At 37.0% G+C, this 25,075-nt stretch overlaps 1 protein-coding gene across 1 annotated transcript in view; it reads left to right on the top strand.

Moving 5' to 3' along the window:
- LOC138702769 (nucleolar protein dao-5-like) overlaps positions 1-25,075 on the top strand; it is a 966,798-nt gene that overhangs the window by 332,035 nt on the left and 609,688 nt on the right. Inside the window, exon 3 of the mRNA XM_069830070.1 lies at positions 21,015-21,076. The gene's annotated coding sequence lies outside the window, so the exon portion shown is untranslated. The remainder of the gene's footprint in view (positions 1-21,014; positions 21,077-25,075) is intronic.

A 25,075-nucleotide genomic window follows, 5' to 3' on the forward strand; every position in this document is an offset into this window, starting at 1 on the left:
AATTGTACCTTGATAAGTGAGTGATAGCTATATAACCGGATGTCAATGCTGTCATTCAACATTGTAACGCACTCCAGCCAAATGAATGAATGAATGAACACACACACAATACGCGTACTGCAGTTTAAAGAGAAATGGAACATGGCAAAATCTAAACCCGTGAAGAAATACCACTTCCAAAGGAAAAGGGAATATGATTATTTTATTGTTGAAGACGAAAGAATTGCTTGTTTACTGTGTCCCATCCAATTTATTTCTACTCGTCATTTCAATATTAAACCACATTTTAACAAAGCCTATATTAAGAATTATGGAACGCACAAACTTTCGGGTAAGTTCATTATTACGAACTGTATATTGATTATTTATTTATATACTGTTAAATTTATTAAGGACGTCATTCGTTGTGTTCATTTTGAATTGAAATTAATAATGACTTTCAAGGTTCAATACTTAAATGCTATAAATTTATATTTCTGTAGGTGACGACAGTAGGAAAGTTTTCGAAAATTTAAAGCAGGTTAGGTGCAAAGAAATAAAAAAAAACTACCGACAGGAAATCTAGCATAATTGTAAACCTTGAAAGGAGATAACGCATTATAAATACAATGAATTTATTACAATCCTTTTTTGAAAATTACATGCCGCCACTGATAGACCTTTGCACGGGCAGATAATGTAAACAACTCTACGTAGAAGTCGATCATCTCCATTAGAAGTGGAGTGAGGCTGACGTCATATTTCCCCTACTAACGGGTTCTGCTGGCTTGCTTTAGGTGGAAACACAGATATTGATACAGTTTAATTGGTAATGTTCACCCGCGAAGCTACGAAGGATCTCTCTGTATAAGAATATTTGCACTTTAAGGAAATAACAGGAGAAGAGTTATTCCAAGCATGAAGAAAATATGTAGAAAAAATGAATCTAAACATAAAGCAGCTTGTATCTGTAGTAACATACGAGACTCGAAATACGACTTTAAAAAGTCTACTAGGTTGAGTAACGTGTTATTATGAGAACTGGAAGTAAGTGAGGGCATAAAATGTTGCCACTGTACGAGTATAACACACCAGATTGGCTTAGATTTATTTAAAATGCTCTTCATAGAAAATACAGGATGATTCACGAGGAAAGGTAAAACATTTAGGATGTGAATTCTGAAGTCATTCTGATTCAAAAAGTTCATATGAATATAGGTCCATTTTCGAACGGTTACGGAGATATGGCTCTTTGATTTCACAAAAACTTCTAAGATTCCATTTTACTAACTCGCATTTACAGACAGATAACTGACAAATTTAAAGTTTATATTCATGTATGCATACATACCTAATATTCTAGACGTCGGGGTCGATGTTTTCGCACATTTTCAAGGGTACCTCCTTCTGCTTCAATGCACTGTTGCTCTCGGGCGTGAATCGCGCTCATCGCGCGGGAGAGTTGCACGTAACTCTTCTCTATGCCGCATCCAAAATACGGTCGATTAGCGCCTCTTTCGTTTCCCCCTTTGCTATACCAAGTCTTTCACCCAACCCCATAGACAGTAAGTACTCTTCGATACGGTACCCTTGTGTTCGGAAAGCGTCGTTCATATTCAGCGACGGCACGCAAGGTACTTCCATCACACAAACCATAAACATACACAATATCGGCGTATTCTGTAGTCGAAAATTTATAAGGCATCTTGAAAAACACAACTCAACACTTCCGATAACTGTACCTGTATAACTACTGTACTGTAGGTAGCTGACTAGACTGCTATGAATTGATGATGCTGATAGTGTAGGCTATTTGTGTTATCTGCGGGTTCTGTGTCATTACATCAGACAAGGGCAGGTGATTGGACATTTGTAATGCCTCACCACCCGGCTTCTTCCTCTTATCTACATCGTTCACAATGCAGATTCCAATGTTACGTCATTCATTGCGACCTTGACCTTGTCTCACGCCTCGTCTCACGTCAGCAGCATATGGTAACGTCTGATTCACATGGGGGCGAGACGTTTTACCAAAAAAAATGCGTCTAGCTCCGCCATCGTTCGAAAACGGACCTATGTTCATAGGAACTTTTTCACTCAAAATGGCCTAAGATATCGTATCTAAATTTTTTACTTTTCCTCATGAATCACCCTGTATATGTAGTCCTCTCTTAGATCGCCTGCCACTACCCTACATAGCTGCCTTGGCTATACGTTCACTATATTTCGAAACACTTCCTTTCTGAACGAAAACTTGTAATATCTAAATAAAGATCGTGACTAGCAGACGGAAATTTACGGGTTGTATTAAGAGTGGCAAGGCCTAGAAATTCATGGAAGGCTGGAATATTGAGGATGATGAATGATAAGGGACTAAATGAGCAGGATTGGAATGACAGACGCAGATGGAAAATGGGAATAAAGGGTAACCATTGAAAAGTGGAGAGGCCCTCAAAAGTAAAAGTAAAGTAAAGTAAGTATTAAGAGTGGCAATTTGTGACGTATTTTCCTAGGTTGTTGTAGCACAGTAAAAATATAGGTGAAATAAAATATAATCTGCCCATCTAAAAATCAATATTGTGTAGTGTACGTCAGATGATTGTGTTGAGGGTCCGCCACTGGGATCCGAACGAAGTGCTCTATACTCCTCAATTGGTGTTACATCTTATGTATTGCGACTTGCGTTCAGTGATGTCATCGTGAGTATAAATTTTCCGACGGCTGACGTGCAGAAATAGAGATTTTGCCGATCATTTTGGTTTAGTAACAAAATAATAACTTGCCTGCTTCTTTTATGGTAGGTGCACCGCTAAGTGAAAAGCTAAAATACTAGTTCAGTATTCCAAAAACCCGAGGGTCAAAACCCGGGAATTCTGACTAGAATTGTGGTGGATAAAGGCAGTGTTTGAAGTGCCTGTCTCTGAATACTACTCCATTTTCTCTGTCGCAGTGGTTCCCAAACTTTTGGAAGGCGCGACCCACTTTTGGGTGAGACATCTGTATGCGACCTCCACTACTAAACTGGTAGGATACTTAACCCTATTCGGAAAATATAAATCCCTGTAAAATTGAAAACAACCATAATCGTACTCAAAATTAGTGGATACCATCCAAAGAACGACCAAAATATAAGAATATAGTGTAACAATGACACTATATATTACATGATCATCATTTCTAGTAGCCTATTTTGCTGATATTTTTGAAAATTTAATAATAATAATAATAATAATAATAATAATAATAATAGTTTATTTTAACTGGCAGAGTTAATGCCATTCGACCTTCTCTTCCACTCAACCAGTATGATACAAAATTACTACATTGCTATATACAAAACATGGTTACTGTATTTCTTGGCAGAACAAATTGTCAAACTCAAATAGTGTAAAATTACTAGATATATGGATTTATTGAGCAATATTATACATGCAGATGTACTATATTATCACAATTTTCTCTTAAATCCAGTACACGGTCCACACCTGTGGAGTAACGGTCAGCGCGTCTGGCCGCGAAACCAGGTGGCCGAGGTTCGAATCCCGGTCGGGGCAAGTTATCTGGTTGAGGGTTTTTCCAGGGTTTTCCCTCAACCCAATACGAGCAAATGCTGGGTAATTTTCGGTGCTGGACCCCGGACTCATTTCACCGGCATTATCATCTTCATATCATTCAGACGCTAAATAACCTAGATGTTGATACAGCATCGTAAATTAACCCAATAAAATAAAAATCCAATACACGAGTCTTCTGACCGTACGTGCTGTGTAAAACAAGTCCTACTTTGTAGGTTTCACCCCCCTTCACCAATGATTAGATCCAACCACTCTCCAAAAGAACACACAGATTAAAATGAAAATGGTACAAACAAAACACATTATATAATATATCCTAACCTAGAACAGGCATAAAAATGTATAATTGAGTAGTTACCATTATCCCTTCGTCAGTTCGCATCACGAACTTCAACAACTGAAGTTCTAATTTGACTCGCCTTCAAGAGGAACAATCTAGTATTTTGATCGCATTCTCTATTCCCCATGAAGTCAAGAATGCAAGCGAACTCCTATTCTGACTTAGCATCGAGAGTGGTAGATATTTTCTCCGGATATGTTCCGATTCGACACACTGCAATAAAATATGTCTCCAGGAGTCCTTTTGCCCGCACAGTGGGCAAACATAATATAATATAATACAATACATAATACATAATTAATATATTACGATAACAATTTATTTTATCTTCCCAAGACACCAATATAATATGTAGCTAATCGGGATGTATGCAATGAAGGGGAAAAGGAACTGGCCAACCTATTCAATTATCTTCTGGCCAAGTTGCCTTATAAGTGAGGTCCAGATCTGTCTTCGGACAGTTGACTAAACAACAACACACCAATAAAATAATTATGTAATAATGATAATAATAATAATAATAATAATAATAGTGATACATAAATATAAGTTAATGAAATTATTGAACTCAATCATGATTATAATAAAATTATAACTTCAATTTGACTGCGTCCCTAAGAAATAGTTCGGCCTTTTGTTGAAAGTAGTTATTGTCTGGCAACCCCTAATTTCTGAGGTAGAGAATAAATTCTATTCACGGGGGACTGAGACAGTACAAGAGGATGAACAGTGGGATGTTCTATGAGGAGGAATTGCTAGGATTTGGCTCTCCTGTGACCTGGTCTGTGATTGGAGGATAAGTAGTTTTACCGCGAGCACAGATAATTTGGGATAGAAGTGTGGAGAACTCGAAACAGAAGAGACAGCGAATGAAGTGTTCTACGGTTATTGAGTCGCAGCCAGGATAAAGATTTGAACGAGGGTGTAATATGGTCTGCGAGCATTGCTCATGCATCTGACATACATTGCGTACACGCTGCAGATTGTTCGAAAGTTCATTTGTCAAACCTGTAAGTAGGCCTACTACGTCGCAATAGTCAAACCACAGTCTAGCATACACAATCACGAAGCTCAATACGTAGTAAATATGCATCCATAGATAGTTGCTAACCACTAGGATCGCTAATATCGCCTCATTAGATACAGAAAATGCGAAATAGTACCAGCACAGTCTATTGTTCCTAGCACCCTCACAACTCAAGCTTCGTGACTGTATATCTGTGGTCGAACAGTGGTAATACGAGGGTTTGCACTAAAGTCTGTTTTAATTTTGGCGGGAACGGGTTAAGAGAATGCATGGTATAACATACTCTCTTGGATATTTCCTTTATTTGGCATTCTCAATTTAAATTTTCATGTAAGTAAATGCCGAGGTTTCTGATGACAGAATAGTATGGAATATAGTTTGCAAGGCCAAGATGTTAACATAACAGCCAGGTATAAAATCAGGATTTATAAAGAAGCTTGACTCCTGGTCGACATCACTTGACAAAAAGGAATGTTATTCATTCCAGTGCATTTAGAACTCGTGGAAAATTAAGGTACGTATGATACAACAAATAATGAGTTTGTTTTAGCGAACATACAATTAAGTTCGCACAATTCTAGCAATAGCTTTTTGAGTATTTTCCGGAAGACAATACGACAGTCAGAGACTGAATCCATTTTTAGACTGTGACGTTCAATTGGCTGAAATTAAAAAAAAAAAAATGAAAATTTCATTTAAATATGTAGCCTATGTATTTACCGTTGAAATGTTGAAACTAGGCTTTTTCGCAGAGCGTAGCCCAGTTGCGGATCAGAAGATTGAAAAAAATACCTCGATATTGTTCTTACATTCTTTCTAGCATTTTCAACCTCATATTTATGCAAAATAAGCTGTTAAGTTGATAAAGCGTCGTAAAACAACCTACTACTCAACTCATGAGAGATTAAGTTCTCTCACTACAAAAACGTATCATCAAAATTTGTCTGCATAAACCACTTGATTATCCGACACAATTTATTTATTCTGAATTCCAAGTACTAAAAATTGAGCAAATATATAAACATACAGTACTAATTTATTTTCACAAAAATCGAATGAATTTTATAACTGAAAAACATATACATAACACCAGAAGAAATGTCCCAACTCTTTTGGCAGAACCTAAATGCCACACTACAGCTGGATTAAGACACAGTAGGAATTCTGGACCAAGACTATACAATTCAATATTGAAAAATAATCCAGACCTAAGCAATTTACACATTCTTAAGTTTAAAAATAAAGTGAAAATGTTAGTATGATATTTGTTAAATTTTATTATTATTTTAAGTGTTACTAGCATTATATGGTACTAACATTTATTGTATTTATCTGATGCATGTAACCTATAAGATAAAACATTGTAATAAATATAAATAGATCATTTTCTTAATTAATAACAGTGTATATCTCCAATAAATGATTTCTTAGCATCGCCACAGATATAATTGATTGTACTTGTCACTATCTCTGTCACTAGAGAGTTCTTGAAATTTATATTTTCTCCGCCATTCATAAAATATTTTGATATGATACCTCTTGCACAAAAGGGGATATCTATAACTGAAACTTGATTAATATATTTCAGTATTATTTGTATTTATCCTCGTAATAATGAACAGTTTGACTCGTAGACATTTTGTTTTTCAGCATTAACTTCCCATGATTATATGAGAAGATTCGAAGAGAACGGCAGTTACGTAGACCTTCGGCTCCCCCCTACTACCAATAATGCATAACACAATGTCAATACGGCGGTTGCTGTCGTCTGCGATACAACGAACTTTTCTGTTGATTTTCGAGTTCGTCATTTTTTTCCTGGTTATTATATGCTTATTTAAGTTGCGTTAACTCTCGCTAAGTGGTTTTGTATTTTATTTTATCCCTCTTAGTATTTATTTTATTATTGTAAATACTTTTGTTTTATGACTATCTCCGTCACGGTTATTCTATTATTATTATTATTATTATTATTATTATTATTATTGTTATTGTTACTATTATTTCTATCAACAACATTATTATTGATCTCTGTAAAAGTTATATAGACTACTGGACTGTACCCGAGCACGAAGATATGCTCATTTCGGGTATCTATTCATATGAATTCATTTCAAATGTAAATTGTGAATAAATTTGAAATTTGAAACTACAATCCCCACTGAAAAGAAACTGGTTAAACAACTTGCTATTGATCAGAGTTTCAAAGAACGAGTAATTGATACTTTTGCAACCAAGAGGAATCGACGCCTGAATCTGGTGTATAAAATATATAAAGTAAGCAGATGTTTTCAGCCTACGCAATATTTACACCTTAGTTTCGCCACGTAGCTCCAGTGCTCTGGGATCAACTCGAGTTTGCGGTATTATAAGATACCTAAGCTCCTACTCTACCAAAGAGGCAAGTAAATGATTAGACGTGTATAAATTCACCGCACACTGTGCTTTGAGCAAAGAAAGTCTGTAGCTATCACTGCACTGGTGTAACGTGATTTTAAGCAGTCAGGTCCCCTGCCGCGCGTCACTTACCCTGAGTGAGGTGGTTCTGCCACTCGAGCTGTGCGACGCGACGCCACGTCTGAATCAAGTCGCAGTCCCACTGGCCCCTTCACCCTCAGGAAAGGAGACACTTCCACTTTATAAAGCACACTACATCAGACCTGGTCAGGGATCCCTTTTTCCGAACTTGTGATTTCCAGCGCAGTGTCGATTCCGTGTAATTACATGCCGCGAAAGAATGCCCACAACGAACTACGTGATTCTGGCATCCTTTCCAGTAGAGAATTTGTAATGAACATGTGTGCGATTAGCAGCGAATCGTAAAGAAAATGAGAAACAAGATATATCACTCTTCATATCTTTATCGTCTATCTTCTTTTTAGTCGGTTATTTGACGACACTGTATCAACTACAGTAAAACCCATGTTGTACGTAACTGAATAGGAATGTTTTAAATTATGCATAGGCTTACTTAAAACTACGTATAAATAAAGTTTCAATATAAGATAGTTTTCGAATGACTAGGGCTCAGTTAAACAGAACATAGTGTTCCCAATTCTTTCAACTTATCCAAATGTGTTTTAATTAATGCTGTCGATCGACCAAAATATTTAGTCGATTAACTGTTTGAATTTAATCGATTAATCGAGTTTTGTTCGAGTTGAAAAAATGTCTTAGTATATTGTAATACACAATTGTTAAATTTGTGTTCGGTGATAAGCATAAGTATTAAATGTTGTAGGCCTATATCTGTATATATTGTATCGTTATATTACAAAAGAACTACAGTATTTTAATTACTTACTAACATATTTATTATGAGGCTTATAATTTATTGTGTCAATTTCTCCAGGAATTTTTTAGACAAACATAAATAACAAAAAGTATGAAGACTCACTTAGTTAATACTGCTTCATCCATGAGTCCACACCTGTGGAGTAACGGTCAGCGCGTCTGGCTGCGAAACCAGGTGGCCCGGGTTCAAATCCCGGTCGGGGCAAGTTACGTGGTTGAGGTTTTTTCCGGGGTTTTCCCTCAACTCAATACGAGCAAATGCTGGGTAACTTTCGGTGCTGGACCCCGGACTCATTTCACCGGCATTTTTTATCACCTTCATTTCATTCAGACGCTAAATAACCTATATGTTGACAAAGCGTCGTAAAATAACCCAATAATAAAATCATCCATGATTTTAAACATGTGAGTGCATTCACATGCTCCGAATTAAATGCCGCTCTACGTTTAGTAACAATGTTTCCTGCATCACTAAACACGAAAAACAAAAATTATTTTCTGTCAAGCAGTTCTCCACGATCGTTCAATTTAAATCCAAATGTTTCACCGAGTTTACCTCTCAAATTCTCATATGACATAATGGAGTTTATACTTTTCACAGACCACAGAAAACTGATTTTTTTTTTTTGTTTATAAAACTAAACACACAACCGTCGTATACAAACTCAGAACAGAAACTGCAACTGCAAAAGTATAGCGGTCAAAACAAAAGACTGACCCCTATTGTAATCCGAATTATCAGATTTTAGAAAATCTAGAAATCTTCCGAAACCCTGTGGATATGTATTTCTTGATACATCACTCTGAATAGTGGCCACTTCTCAGGGATTCGGCCACTTGGAATTAAGACATTTGACTGGAGAAGAAAAGCGAATATACAGGATGTTTCCGAGGTGGTATTACAAACTTTCGAGGATGATGGTGAAAGGCACATGTATCAATTTGAGATCAGGAACCCTGGTCCGGAAATGACCAAGTCGAAAGTTACAAGCAAAAATAGTTGTGTGAAAATGAAATAATTTTATTCCTCTGTACACCTTATTTATGTGTATTTATCTGTAAATCTTACACATATTGTATTCATCTGACGTTGTTTACGTTGTCTACTTACAGTATTCCATTCAGTGCGCTGTCTGAGGGGTGGGGACAGGAAACTACATTAAAGCAATGCAGATAGCATAATGTGTAACGGACATGGTCGGTCTGTAGACAGCAGTGTATGTGTACAAGTTGCAGTGTCTAGTCGATCAGTCCTAGTGAAATGAAATGGAGGAACACGAGAGCAGAATAAACAGACCTGATTTTCGAATACAGATGAGCCAATGGGAACAGTAGGCAAGCTCACAGATTGTATCGGGTACAAGTACCCACGTAGGAGACATCCGGCCCATACCATTTTTCCACGACTGTTCCAAAGGTTAAGGGAAGGAGGGCACGTGTTGCCAAATTACAATTCCATTTCCACACAACTATTTTTGCTCATAACTTTCGACTCAGTCATATCCGGACCATGGTTTCTTATCTCAAATTGATACATATACCCTTCGCCATCATCTCTGAAAGTTTGTAATACCACCTCGGAAACACTCTGTATATCTAAAAAAAAAAAAAGTGTGATAAACGTGCATATCTCACTTACACCCTAGATCGTCCGTTTATGTGTTAGCAAAGGGCATTAAATGAACTTTAGGCGCATTTCATTAATGTTATTTATGTCTGTGTACATCCATTCTCGACAACATATGCTCAGCACAATAATAAATAATCAAAATGTCTTGAAACAGGTTGTACAAATACCGCTGTTGCACGGAGAGGTTGTCGTTAGTTAATTTTCATTGCACGTCGCATTGATAGATGTTGCAGCGGTTGTGTGTTATGATTCAAGTTGGAGTCGCTTTAATTAACAGTAACAAGTGAAATCTAAGGTTACAGATGCCCCCACTCGCTTACTTTGGAATTTAATCTTGTAATAACTCCAAATAGTTCTAGAAATTGCATTAATTAGCTTCATGTGTCAACAGTAAGCTTAACCAAACCGCGCTCCTTGTGAGATCGCGTAGTAGATTGTGTTACATTCAAATGTGCACTGATACAAGTTCATCTTATGCTCCCTGTTTGAGGAATCACTGTAAATTTCTTCTCAAATATTGCAAAGAAAAAATAGGTATCTACACCGTATACGTACATGATTGGACACTTTTAATTTGTTATACCAAGGTTAATTATTACAGCTGTACTAGTGACATTTGAAAGAAAAACTTTGGAAGATTTGCATACTCTGAAGGTGCTCAATGTGATCCCCATTCGTGACCCGACGAATTTTCAGTCCATTCCAGCTCATTCCATACTTTTATTGATATTTTTCTGTTTACCTAATTGGTGAGCTTCAGTTCATCAATATAGAGCGGTAGAGAGGACACGAACACTTATCCTTCACACAGTCTCATAAAAAGAAATCACATGCTGTGAGATCGGGGTAACCAGGTGGCCACTTCATCCAATGTCCATTTCAATATGCTCACCCAATCCAAAAGTTTCTTAGGATAGGCGCACACTTATCTAGCAAAGCTGCTTTAAGCAGGAACGTTTTTGCTGTAACCGAAAGCAATTTTGTTTTCCCGAAAAGCATTTTCCTTAACAAGGTTCTAGTTGAATAACTCTTCTCGGGTTCTCAGCCAGGTGAGTTCGAGATTTGCTTCCAAGCTTTCGATGGCTAGCTTTGCCATCTTCTTCAGGGAATGAAGTGATGTGGGACGAAAAATTTTCGAAAAATCGAAGGAGAATTGGGAGGAAAATTTAAAAGGTACGCAAAACGCGTCCTTGCAAGGGGTTGGGGGCTGTACAAAACTAAATATGTGAGCTCCAAGCCTGTTGGCCACTAGTCTCACTCCGGGTTACGCTGCTCCCCTGAAGGAGCTCTAGAAAATTTTGAAGGGGAAGCCGAAATTGGACGTAACCTCTTAGGTACCACATACGCGAGGGGGGCTGAGATTGATCAATTGATCACTGAACGGGGCGAGGTGGAGTTGGCTGGTGTTTGCCGTTAGGATGGCAAGACGCCGTCATCTGTTGTTCGATGACAAGCAGGTGAAGGCCGTCGGAAGAAGCGCCGTGAAATCTAAGCTGCAATTTGAGAGGTCCCTGTCCTTTCAATTTGCGACTTATTGAGTGACCTCGTATGTTTAATAGACTATTAATATTATATGAACTAGGGCATACATAATTTATAATAAAGGTGGAGTATATATGGGGAAGGGCATATAGGTCCGTGGCCCATTTCTTATAGGGCTCATCCCGACATTTGTCTTACGCCTGAGGAAAACCACGGAATACCTTAGGCAGGATGAGTTGTCTCATATAAGAGACTAGCCAATTTGGCTATTATGTAGGAGGTCATGAGCCTTGTTGATTTGTCTCAATTTCGAGACCAGCCATTTGGCTATATGATGGCTCAATTGCGAAGAGGGGGGAGAGATGTAATTGTTAATTAGGGAGATTCATGGGGATTTGAGTGCAGGTCCGTGGCCCATTTCTTTTAGGGCTCATCCCGACATTTGTCTTAGCGCCTTAGGAAAACCACGGAAAAACCTTAGGCAGGATGAGTTGTCTCAATATCAGAGACTAGCCAGTTGGCTCTTAGGTTGAATGACTCTATGAATCGATGGATATATACTAGCCAATTGGCTTTATTAGATTTCCATCGATCAACAATGTAGATATGTTATGGAGGGATTTTGTTTAGCCCAGTTAAGACAAGGTCATTTTACAGCGGTTGCACTATCCAAGGAGTCTCATGGAGTTGAGTCGTGGCTACCAAAACCTGGGAGTAACGCCAGCCTCCCTGTCCTCCTGTCTCAATAGTATAGCTAATGGACCTGTCTGGTGTCTACGCCGTAACCTAGGATCATACTGGCCGAGGCCAGATATGAGCGGGTTGGGGTTAGCACGAGCTTCCGCATACAGGTTCCTAGCCAGTCGAGCAATGAACTCGTCTATGGTTGGCAACTCTAGTTCATCATGGAACTTTCTTCTCGAGGCGACTCGGGGGAGATGGGTAATGAGTCGAATCACCTGGTTTTGGACAACTTGGAGTTTACGGAGATGTGATGTGGGACCATGTCTAGCCGGTATATATGCAATAGTAGGGCTTCCCGCTGCGGGCCAATCAGGAGCTAGTTCCTAGTCCCGACCGCCAGGCGCATTCTGGTTGGTGGAAGCGGTAGCCAATCAGGAGCTACTTGCTGGTCCCGACTGTCTGCCGTGTGCTGGTGGTCGAAGCGTATTGATGGCAGGTTTCTATGCTGTACTCAGCTGTAGACCCCGTCTCTGTTGAAATTATTGCCATCTAGCTGGATTTCGATGGCTTCCTTGATAACCAAGTAACAGTAACCTGATGTTTTGTCCAAAATGGTGGTGGCGCCGAAATCTATCTTGTATCTATCGTTTATTTATTTCAAGCGAAACAGCTCACAAGTAGGTACAAAACTGTTATACACTGAACATAACCTCATTTCTCAAGTTCAAAAGGCAACAAAGAAGTTTAAATAATTACATAAAAGCGTTTTCTTTGGAAACCGTGTATAATTTAATGCATTTTTAAAATACAATTTGCAACGTTTCTTTGTTTTCATCTGCTTCCGTGGAATTTTGTGTTTCGCTCAGTTCTTTCTGATATTTGAAGTAAATTATTTCTTACTAATGGACTTCTATGAGTCCACGATAGTACCTACTTTCTCATACAATTTACGAGTACACTTCCAGTGTTCAAGCTGAGGAAATGAAATTTCTTAGATCTAGGCCTTTCGGCTGTTATAAAATACTTGCTAAGAAAATAAATACGGAAATCAACCCGAAGAAAAATTGAATGAAATAATTATTCCATACAGGATAAATTTAGCGACATATAGAAGAATGGTACATGGTCGATTCTTAAAATAGCCTTCACGTAATGATCAAAAGGGAAGTCACGGCCGTGAAACATAAGAATTCTTGCGAATTAGATGCGCTGCTATTTTTTGACATTTATCCTTTTACGCTGTTTAAAACATGAGGTTACCCAGAGACGGTTGAATTGATGATATAATGTGGAGAGATAATACCGAGGATTCGCCATAAGATTATTTGACAATACACTCAAGTTAAGAAGAACATCGGGGAAAAAAAAAAACTGACAGCCTAAGCGGGATCAAAATTCCCAGTCCAAGCATAGTCCCAGGTCAGGAGACCAGCTCCTTACTCCTGACCTATGTCGATGACTGTATTTATGTCGCGATAAATTCCCTGAATTATAAGCATTCGTCGTGTATTTCTTAGTTTTCCCAAACGTTTAATTACCATCATCATTCATCATAGTCATTCACAGTTTTACAGATGAGACAGAAGTTAGTTTACATAGGAAAATATTTTCCGTTTTCTTTCCTCCATTGTTTTCAGCGATGAAGTCAATTTTTAATTAATGGCGAAGTTAAAGGGTTAGGTACAGCTTACTGCAGTTACATTTTTGGAAATATCCAATATTTTTTTGCCCCATTACTGTATATTGTACAATAATGAAAATTGGTATGTGTAAAACACTGTCCTTTTGCTATATAAAGAAATATTTTTACGATTTAAGAAAAATTATATATATTTTTTTCAATATTAAAAATATTGTCAGTTCACTGTGCAGTGATAATCGTTTCCGTCATAATTAAAAAACTTGTTAACTTTTTCATGTTCTCTCTCTTTTATTTTATTGCTGAAACTCATGTTTACAATATCATGCTCTTTCAACTACATTCCTTAATAAATAATATTTTTTTTATTATATTTGTAATAGAAAATACTGATATTAGACCATTTTTTTAAATGCATTTATTTTCTATCAGAGAATCTATCAAAGGTAGAGAAGAGATCTAGCATCATATTGTAGATATGACATGCATGAATACACACAAACAAATCATCACAGAATGTTGTATAGTTTTTTAGTTATGTGGAAAACGCATCATTGCTGCACAGAGAACTGAATTTTGAAAAAAAAAAAAAAAAATGTAAATAATTTTTTTTAATCGTAAAAATATTTTTTCATATAGCAGAAGGACAGTCGCTGTTTTACACATACTAATTTCATTATTGTACAAGATACAGTAATGGAGGAAAAAAATGATGAATATTTCCAAACTTTTACTGCTGTAAGATGTACCTAACCCCTTATGGGGATGTTCTTGGACAAGTTTCTGCACAAAACCGATCCTTGTCTCGCTCAGTAAAATTGTAATAAATTCTCGAAAAGAACTATCACAATATTACCAACCTTTACCCTATATAGTCCACACCTCTGGAGTAACGGTTAGCGCGTCTGGCCGCGAAACCAGGTGGCCCGGGTTCGGTTCCCTGTCGGGGCAAGTTACATGGTTGAGGTTTTTTCCCGAGGTTTTCCCTCAACCCAATATGAGCAAATGCTGGGTAACTTTCGGTGTTGGACCCCGGACTCATTTCACCGGCATTATCACCTTCATCTCATTCAGACTCTAAATAACGTAAGATGTTGATAAAGGATCGTAACATAACCTACTAAAATAAAAAAATACCCTATACGTCCTTCTGTACCGCAAATGATATAAGTTGTCTTCTGCTTAATAGTCTTCTTCCTGACAATCGTTGATCAGTCTTACAGACAGCTGTATGTAACGATCTCATCAGGTAGGTAGGCTTCCTTCTCACCTGATGACGAAGACAGAACAATCTTCGAAACATCGTGAAATTATATTTTATATTTTATCACTAGCAATGGTTAAAGTCCACTCCACTCCAACACCAGATACAAAACTCCTTTGTTTTAACATATATTATTAAACATTTTTAAGTTCTATTATTCCTCGTATAATTTTTATAGCGATTTTATTGTCTTCTAAAACGGGTCGGACTGTATTATGTACAGTACATCATTTCCGAATAAATTAGCTCTAGATAGTTAATATGTACAAAGTCCTTCCCATAGTTTAGGATAAATCGTTGTACACACCTGCTCACAATCACATTTTCTCGGCGTCAGGAATGCTGGAGACGTGAATTTCCTCCAAAATGTCGAATTGTTACAGCACTACAATATTTTAAGGGTTCGGAACTATAGTGGGCCAAGCGCCATTTACTAAAACCGTAGAAAACAAGGGTTAAAATGAAGTTATTATCATAATTCAATGGAAACATATAGCAAGTAATATACAGTAAAGTATACACATTAAAACTAAATATGTCAATCTTCATTAAACTATGGCATTCACTTAACTTTAACCCTTGCTCTCTTCGTTTTCAATAAATGGCACTTGGCCCACTATGGCTCTGAACCCTTCATTTTCTCTAAAAAAAAAAAAAAAAAAAAAAAGCTTAAAATATTGTGGCAACCCTGCTAGAAAATTCTCGTTGCCTCGCGATTCGAGCACGCGTCCGTCAAAAGGGTGGGCGCGCGGGAGGCGCAAGAGACGAGGCGAGCTCCGCTGAGCGCGGCGTAGAGAGTAGAGACGACGACATGCTGGGCCGCGGCAGAGAGGGGGAAGAAAAGCAAGTGCGACTGAGCGGAGAAATCCGGAGAAGTATCGAGAAGCGCCATCCTCTCGGCATCTGTAGAAATTTCCAGGGTCGAAGGTTCGCGAAGTGTGGTTTAACTAATAAAAGCGAGCAGCCTTCGAAGAGAGCCAGTTTAGTTTGGACAGCGAGCCAGTCTTTGAAGCAGCAGTGAAGCCAGCCTCCGAGATCTGAGTTCGACTTGAGTGGGTCCGCAACTATGGGAGCGTCCAGGCGAGTGCGGCGTATCCGGAGTCTTTGGTTCGACGTGCAGTGGACCGCAATTGGGGTACCTGAGTTCGAAGTTCAGTGAACTGTCTCTGGGAGTCTTGGGTTCGATATACTGTGAACTTGAGTGAATGAGCTAGAAGAACTAGCCAAGGCAAACGAACTGAGAACTGACAGTTTTGTTTTGTAAATAGTGCTTTGTGAACATTAGTTGAGATTAGGGTACATTGCTGTTCTCAATAATCCAAGTGAATTGTCATTGTCGTCTGTGGAGTGCAATAACGACCACTGTGTTGCTGTGTGGAGTGAAATACCCATTGTTGACGGGAGTGTTTAAATTCAGTTATAGAAAGTAATTCTTGTTGTAAATAAAAGTAACATTATTGTTTTGAAGTAAAAGTCACAATATTAACAGATAAAAGAATGCTAACCAAAAAGTTATTATGAATGAATGAAATATAACTATAAAAAAGCCTCATTCGTGATTTGTGATGAAAATGATGATGTTAATGACGATGGAAAATGACAAACAACCATGTACTTTTCGATGTGGAAATGTATTTTAACTTGAGGTTTCCTTAATTACATCTAATGTGCAGTTAATATAATGAGACCAGGAATATTAACTGGTTTGCGAGATCAACGCCTGTTTACATTGAAATCTACAGAGTCTCGCGAGAATCAGTCCCTCGGATGCTGGTAAATATGGGGATGTAGGAGCCCATATCATAAATGACTCATGATCAACTAGTGCCAACTAGAGGCTGAGTTCTATTACAGTACAAGGACTAACGCTATAATGACGTACAGGCGCACGGCTTTAACGCTGGAAGGAAGTTATGGTCGTTGATTTAAATCCCGCCTAGGGCACGGGTGTTTGTTACCAATCTAATGCCCTGTACAGTCTTGTGTGAACACCAGCTGTTCTGCTTACCCCAAACCACAGGAATTATACCACATCTGTGTAATGTGTATGGCTGTAATTGGTTTAGGTAGTAAGAGATCTCAGAATGCTTAAAATATCTGAGAAAAACATTAATTTGTAATAATTGTTGCTTAATGTTATTATTTGTATAATTTCATTCTTTTCTTATATACTTAAACTTCCGGGAGAAGAAGATCACCGGTGTTCAAGTTATGATTGAACCAAAAATTTTACGTAAAATGTTAGTTGAATGAAGATAATGTTTTTAGTTTAGTTAAAAAGTTTTAGGGAGACCTACTTGAAATAAGAAAGAAAGAAAGATAGATAGAAAGAACTAATGAAGGAAAAAAGAATGAACAAAAGAAGGAAATAACGGAAGAAAGACAGAAATAACAGAAAAAAGAAAGAAAAAACGAAAGAAAGAACGGAAGAAAGGAGAGAGACAAAGGAAGAAAGAAAAAAGGGTAGAGAGAAAGAAAAAATGAAGGAAATACAGAAAGAAAGAACGAAGGAAATACAGAAAGAAGGACGTAAGAACGAAGAACCTTCGTTACCACTTTTGATGAGGCATTCTAGCCACATGCCTACAGTATGCTAGCCTAGGATTATTATGTTGACATTATCTTATATCGCATCCAGCTACCTCCCGTTGTGAATGGTGTGTGAAACCCCCAACAGTGCTAGCGATATCATCTGCTTCAGAATTCACTGGTTCCGAGTAAATCAATTCTCTCATACACCCACTAAGAAGTAAATCCAGAAGTGACAAGTCTGGAGACCTTTGAGGCCAGGAAAATGGTCCTCCACTTCCAATTCATATACTGGCAAATATTACTTCCAGAGATCGCACGCCTCGTGAACAGGAGCCGAATTACGTTAGGGGAGTAACTTCACGTTCCTGCAATAGTACTTGGTCTAGAAATTCTAGTAGAAGGTCTTTCAGGAAGATCTTATAATTCTGTGCATCCCTTCACCAGCAATGGAAAGAGTCCAGTCTTCACTCGTTCCGAATAATTACTCTACCGCTGTATGATTTCAGACTTGAAGTTGTTCGGAGCGGTGTTAGGTTTTTGTGTATTTATAAGACTGTATATAAACGCTCTCAAGTATACAGTATATTTACACTACCACTAATACATTGCAAAAATTATAGAAATGTATTAAATTTTAGATCTATAAAAAGCGGTTTGTAATTAATCAAATACATATTCAAAATGTCTCAGTCTCACTCATCCACACTCACACTCTCACATGCACATCCAAGTTCAATTATCCACACATGTAAACTGTTCAATCATTCACAATAATTATTATTCGGAATATGTATTATATGTCTTTCTCGTCTTAAATTTTACTGTACCTGGTTAACATGTTTCAGCCTGTTATAGACCATCTTCAGACCATCTTCTTGTGTTTCCTGTGGGGTTGTGTTTGTGTAGTGTAATGTGGAGTCAAAGAGTGTCTGCGTTCTGAAATTGAGTTGTGTGTTGAGAATTTCTTTTGGATGTGTTTTTGTGTGTCTATATATTTCGTATTGTTCTAGTGTGTTTAGTTTCTGTCTTTTGGGGTGAATATGTAAAATTTCCATGTCCGTATTTATGTCTCTGTAGGTGTGGTTAGCATTTTTTGATGTGCTCTGCAAATGTGGAAGTGTTTTGAAGTTTTGTTATGGCTGTGATGTGTTCTTTGTAGCGTGTTTGAAATGATCTGCCTGTTTGTTCTATGTAGAAGTTGTTGCAGGTGTTGCATTTGAGGTTGAATACGCCTACACATTTAAACTGTTTAACCATTCACAATAATTATTATTCGGAATATGTATTATATGTCTTTCTCGTGTTAAATTTTATCGTGCCTGGTTAACATGTTTCAGCCTGTTATAGGCCATCTTCAGAACTGGTTGGTGCTGGTCTTGGCGCTTTTTGTTTGTGTTTCTGTGGGGTTATGTTTGTGTAGTGTAATGTGGAGTCAAAGAGTGTCTGTGTTCTGAAATTGAGTTGTGTGTTGAGAATTTCATTTGGATGTGTTTTTGTGTGTCTATGTATTTCGTATTGTTCTAGTGTATTTAGTTTCTGGCTTTTTGGTTGAATATGTAGAATTTCCATGTCAGTATTTATGTCTCTGTAGATGTGGTTAGCATTTGTGATGTGTTCTGGATATGTGAAAGTGTTTTATAGTTTTGTTATGGCTGTAATGTGTTCTTTGTAACATGTTTGAAATGATCTGCCTGTCTGTTCTATGTAGAAGTTGTTGCATTTAAGTTTGTATACGTCTGTGTGGTTGTATTTGTGTGTTTGTGTGTTGAGATACTTTTGTATAATATTATTTGTTCTGTATGTTGTATGTTGTAATTTAATTTCTTGAATGAGGTTACAATCTTGTGTTTTTTTTTTTCGCATGTTAGTGTGATGTATTTTTTTGTATTCTTGTTCATCCTTTGTCGTACTTACAAATATTCACACTCACTCACAATAACACATTTACAAAAATATCCCACTCTCACGCATTCGCTGTCACACAAGCTCACTTACCTTCACAATCATAAAGTTACATAGACTATACCCTGTCACCGGATGTATATTCAATTGCAATGTTAATACATACATACATACATACATACATACATACATACATACATACATACATACATACATACATACATACATACTGTGCTCATTCAAAAATACTCGCCCATTGCCTTATATTCACTCACACCCACACATTCATACCGACGCAAATTTATGCATTCACATATTCATCCAATCTCACACATTTACAGTTACATAAACTCTCTTTCCCCCACATTCACAATGTAACCTAGAATTACACACTTGCTCATTTGTAAATATTAATAAACTCTCCTATATTCACGCATACCCTTACAAACATACAGTTACGCATTTACACATTCGTTCCCTGTCACTCATTCGTAGTCACACAAGCTTACTGACACTTTTACATGATAAGTACCTATTCATTCATAAATGTTCATCCATTCGTACTTTTGGGTACACGATCATACAAACACACACACACACACACACACACACGCATTCGCACACTCACCCATTCTAATACGTTCATATTCACACAAGCTTACCCATTCAATGACACTCTCACATACGTACTTAATCATAAAAATTGTTCCATTTTTGTACATTTACACATATTGTCACGTACGAACAAATTCACACTCACTCAAACTTACGCATTCTCATATTCAGCTACTCTCTCATACAGTATTTACTGGCATGCAAGCTCACTTACCCCCTCATTCACACTGTATCAATTCATTCACACACTCGTCCACTCTCGAGCACTCACAGTCACACAAGGTTACTGTCTAGTATATTGATTTATAACATACGTACTCAATCATACTCGTATATATTCACCCACACTCGTACATTTACGTACACACACAAATTCACACTCACGCACACTTGTGCATTCACACATACACTCACTCTCACACATTTACCAGTCACACAAGCTCACTCACCCACACATTTACACTGTCACTTATGTAAGCTATATTTATATATTCACATTTACATACACTCACTATACACCCATATTTGTGCACTCACGTACATTATTGATTGATAAAATCATACACATATTCACTGTCACTTATACACGCAAAAACATTCACCAAATCTCGCATTTTCACTCACCCATCCACACAATTCACTGTCAAACACATTTAACTACACATTCACAATGTCACACACACACACACACACACACACACACACACACACACACACACACACACTCATAGGCTCTGTCCTATTATATGGCTATATTTCCTGTTCAGATTCGTAGATACTGAACTGTTCTGTACTGGGACCTCGTCTCATTGCTTTGTTCTCTTTGTTCTTCATTTTGTACGTATGGAATTCACTTTGTAATGTGGAGTGACTGATATCTGTAGTTATGTCTAAAGTGACGACATTTTCCGTTACGAGTTATCCTGTCAGGCAGGAGAGAGGCCCATGTATTATGTCTGATTTTGAAACACGAATATGATAGTAATAGAGTGCATTTGTCTGTCGAACGTTTTCCCGTCTCTTGATACTCAATGTGTTTTCTATTTTACAGGTTCTTGTCACTCCTGTGCAGCCAGTCGTAGGTCAGAATGTGCATCATATCGAAATTATAAGGTGAGTAGCCGCAGGTATCATCGCATGCAGTAACTGTAGTATAGTTGTTGCTAAATTGTTTTCATCGTCACCTTTACTATTTTTCTTCTTACCCTAATTTTTTTTACGAAATGGCACAAGTTACCAGTACAGTACAGGATTATTTTAACCACGTACAGCAGTCTTGTCAAAGTCATTGGCCACTACGAGAGGGTTGTGGCTCGCGTGGCAAGTGTAGCAGCTGACTCCTATGAAAAATAATCTGCTACGAACTACAACCTTGGCATACTTACAAATGTTACAACATTCTTACTTTAAATATTAAATTTATTTATGATACTATACGTAAACTCCAGAACTCTGTGTACAATAGTTTGTATTGAAATAGATTCATACAAGTGGTTTACTCTAAAACTATAACATTAAACATGCTTTTTGTAAAATATATAATTACCTAATTACATATTATATTATTTTCCTTCCTCACGTAATGAATAATGAATTTAAAACTATTAATATTTTTAATATTTTGAAGTATGGAAAACCAGACAGGGTTTGAAATTGAACGGGTTACATCAGCTTCTTGTCTATGTGGATGACGTGAATATGTTAGGAGAAAATCCACAAACGATTAGGGAAAACACGGGAATTTTACTTGAAGCAAGTAAAGCGATAGGTTTTGAAATAAATCCCGAAAAGACAAAGTATATGATTATGTCTCGTGACCAGCATATTGTACGAAATGGAAATATAAAAATTGGAGATTTATCTTTCGAAGAGGTGGAAATATTCAAATATCTTGGAGCAACAGTAACAAATATAAATGACACTTGGGAGGAAATTAAACGCAGAATAAATATGGGAAATGCCTGTTATTATTCGATTGAGAAGCTTTTGTCATCTAGTGTCCTGGCAAAAAATCTTAAAGTTAGAATACATAAAACAGTTACATTACCGGTTGTTCTGTATGGTTGTGAAACTTGGACTCTCACTCTGAGAGAGGAACAGAGATTAAGGATGTTTCAGAATAAGGTTCTTAGGAAAATATTTGGGGCTAAGAGAGATGAAGTTACAGGAGAATGGAGAAAGTTACACAACGCAGAACTGCACGCATTGTATTCTTCACCTGACATAATTAGGAACATTAAATCCAGACGTTGGAGATGGGCAGGGCATGTAGCACGTATGGGCGAATCCAGAAATGCATATAGAGTGTTAGTTGAGAGACCGGAGGGAAAAAGAGCTTTGGGGAGGCCGAAATGTAGATGGGAGGATAATATTAAAATGGATTTAAGGGAGGTGGGATAGGATGATAGAGACTGGATTAATCTTGCACAGGATAGGTACCGATGGCAGGCTTATATGAGGGCGGCAATGAACCTGCGGGTTCCTTAAAAGCCATTTGTAAGTAATTATGGGAAACAGGTTTATAAACATTCGATTTTTAAAATCACTGAAATTACATATTTCCCACTTCAAATATTGCACAAGAAAATATCTACTTCGGTCGTAACTATTGTACAACCCGTAATTGTACTTGAAAAAGAAAACTTTTCAATATTCACAAATTATGAAGATTGTAATTTTTGCTTCTACTAGAAAAATGCATTATAATATTACAATAACAATGCACTTTTAGAAAAGTACATTCAATCAATAGTAAAACAAAAACAAAAGAACTCTATATTTTTCCGAAACAGACTACAATCCATGCTTTCAGCATGTTTACTGTGACTATTACACGTTTACTGCGTCATATTACTTTTGACCAATAAAACGGTACGAAAGGACGTCTTTCAACCAATCATGGCTGCTTATCTGCTCAATTTTATCGCTTCCCTAGCATTTGTTTAATTTTATCGCCTCCTTAGCATTTGTTTGTTTCTGTCACTACCCTAGAATTTGTTTCTTTGTTTGCCAACATTACAAACTGCAAATTCTTTACGGTACTATAAAACATGCTTTGCGATCGTCATTTGTTTACAGCATAGACAGTCAACTGAAAATGGCGGCTCAGTTCAAACGTTTTGGTGAAGCTAACATTAGTGAAATATAATTTCATTAAGTCAGTTAATATTTTATTGTATTAGAGTACTTTATTTCTTCTAATCTTTATATACTTTCTTCTAATCTTTATGTGCTTTCTTCTAATCGTGTAATAGTTAATTAAATCTCACTCGAATTTTGATTTTCTCTAGACAAATTAGACCCACTAGTGAGATTACTTTTGACAAGAGACTAGCAACTAACTTTCGAGCAATCGGATTCTCAATGAGCTGTTAATCATGTGGCCTCTGTAGAAGTGTCGAACCACGGCTATAGCAAATGCCATCTATGGCTCACTTTGATATGCCTGACACACTGCAATCAGTAAAAAAAGTCACCTCATAAATCCAGTTTGATAGAATGTTGATTACTGTTGTCAGTAGTCTTCGTATTTAAAGACCTAATTCCGTGGTGTGGACTTTTAACACTGTTCTTGGTTATGAGATTAGATTGGCTTCATTGTTATTATTTTTAACATAATATCGCAAGAGGTTTTAATTTATCGAAACACAATGGAATTTTTAAATATGAAAATTTATATGAGCACGAGTTCTACTGAGCACGAGTTCTACTCTTTCAGGGGCGAGCTAAAGTTTCTCTGTATATTTTATAATTTATGTTACAATTATTAGCAAAATAAATAAATTAATTAATTAAATGTACTATTTTGGAAGTGGTATTCCTTAAAAGTAAATTTATTGAGTATGTTTGATGCTGACGAAATTGAAGTTGATTGGTTGGTTACTTTTGATTTTATTCATAATGAGGTTACGGTGTTACTAAACTTTTAATGGAAACAATTGCAAATCATCAGCGACAAGACAAAAAGCGACAACATGAAATCGATAATATTCCTCCGATGAGGATCTGATTACTCCCTCTGTTCCAAATATGATCTAGGAAGATGTCATTTATTCCGTTCCAAAATATGGTATACATTTCTTGAAGTTCTCAATATAATCTAACTTTATTACCTCTTGTAGATACTTATTTGTTGGATAAATTAACATAAAAAAGATTAATAAATAAAGTACATGTCATTTGTATGATGTCAAATTAATGAAAGAAAAAATAAACATTGTTTTAAAACCGCAATAAATTGCACCCGTTTTTATAGGAATGCTCTACCTTACATGCAAACATTCTCATGGGGGCAGATAAAAAAGTTAAATTTTTTTCTTGCACCATGTTAATAATGTCAAAAAAATGCTTATACAAATTTTAACCACTTCACAGCAATTACAAAGCCGTCCGGAAAGTGATTTTCTCTGGGACCGTTTACAGAAAAATACACAATTTCATGGAAAGATTTATTGGAACAGATAAACCAATTGTTGCGCTATTTTTCAACATATCCCCCATTGGAATTAAAACATTTGTCATACCATGGGTTCAATTTTTGTATCCTTGTGCTGCCTGGGATCCGAACCAGTATGACAAATGTCTCATTTCTGATGGGGAATATGTTGAAAAATGGCGCAACAATTGCTTTATCTGTTCCAATAAATCTTTCCATGAAATTGTCTTGTTTTGCTGTAAACGGCCTTAGGGAAAATCACTTTCTGGACGGCCTCGTAATTGCGCTCGAGTGGCCAAAATTTGTACAAGCACTTGTTTTGATAAAATAATTCCTTTTTTATCTGCTCCCATGAGAATGTGTGCTTGTTATATGTTCTATTAAAAATTAAATGGGTTGGTGTTTCATTTTCTGCACCAGGAACACCACAGCAGGTGCCCATTTGATTTCTGTTCATAATGAAATATTATAGTTTGATGCACTACAAAAGATTAGAAACATTCATAACTGCACTGTCTGATAGTCCCTTCACTACTGAACATAATACCACACCGCGAAACATTTTGTGCACGCATGCGCAGTAATCACACTTGTTTTGTTTGTTACTAGGCCTATACCGTATTTTGGAACGGAGGGAATATAAAGCATGTAACCGGATACTACTTTTGAAGGGAGTA

The sequence above is a fragment of the Periplaneta americana genome, chromosome 7 (genome assembly GCF_040183065.1).
Source record: "Periplaneta americana isolate PAMFEO1 chromosome 7, P.americana_PAMFEO1_priV1, whole genome shotgun sequence".
In the NCBI taxonomy this organism is placed as follows: domain Eukaryota; kingdom Metazoa; phylum Arthropoda; class Insecta; order Blattodea; family Blattidae; genus Periplaneta; species Periplaneta americana.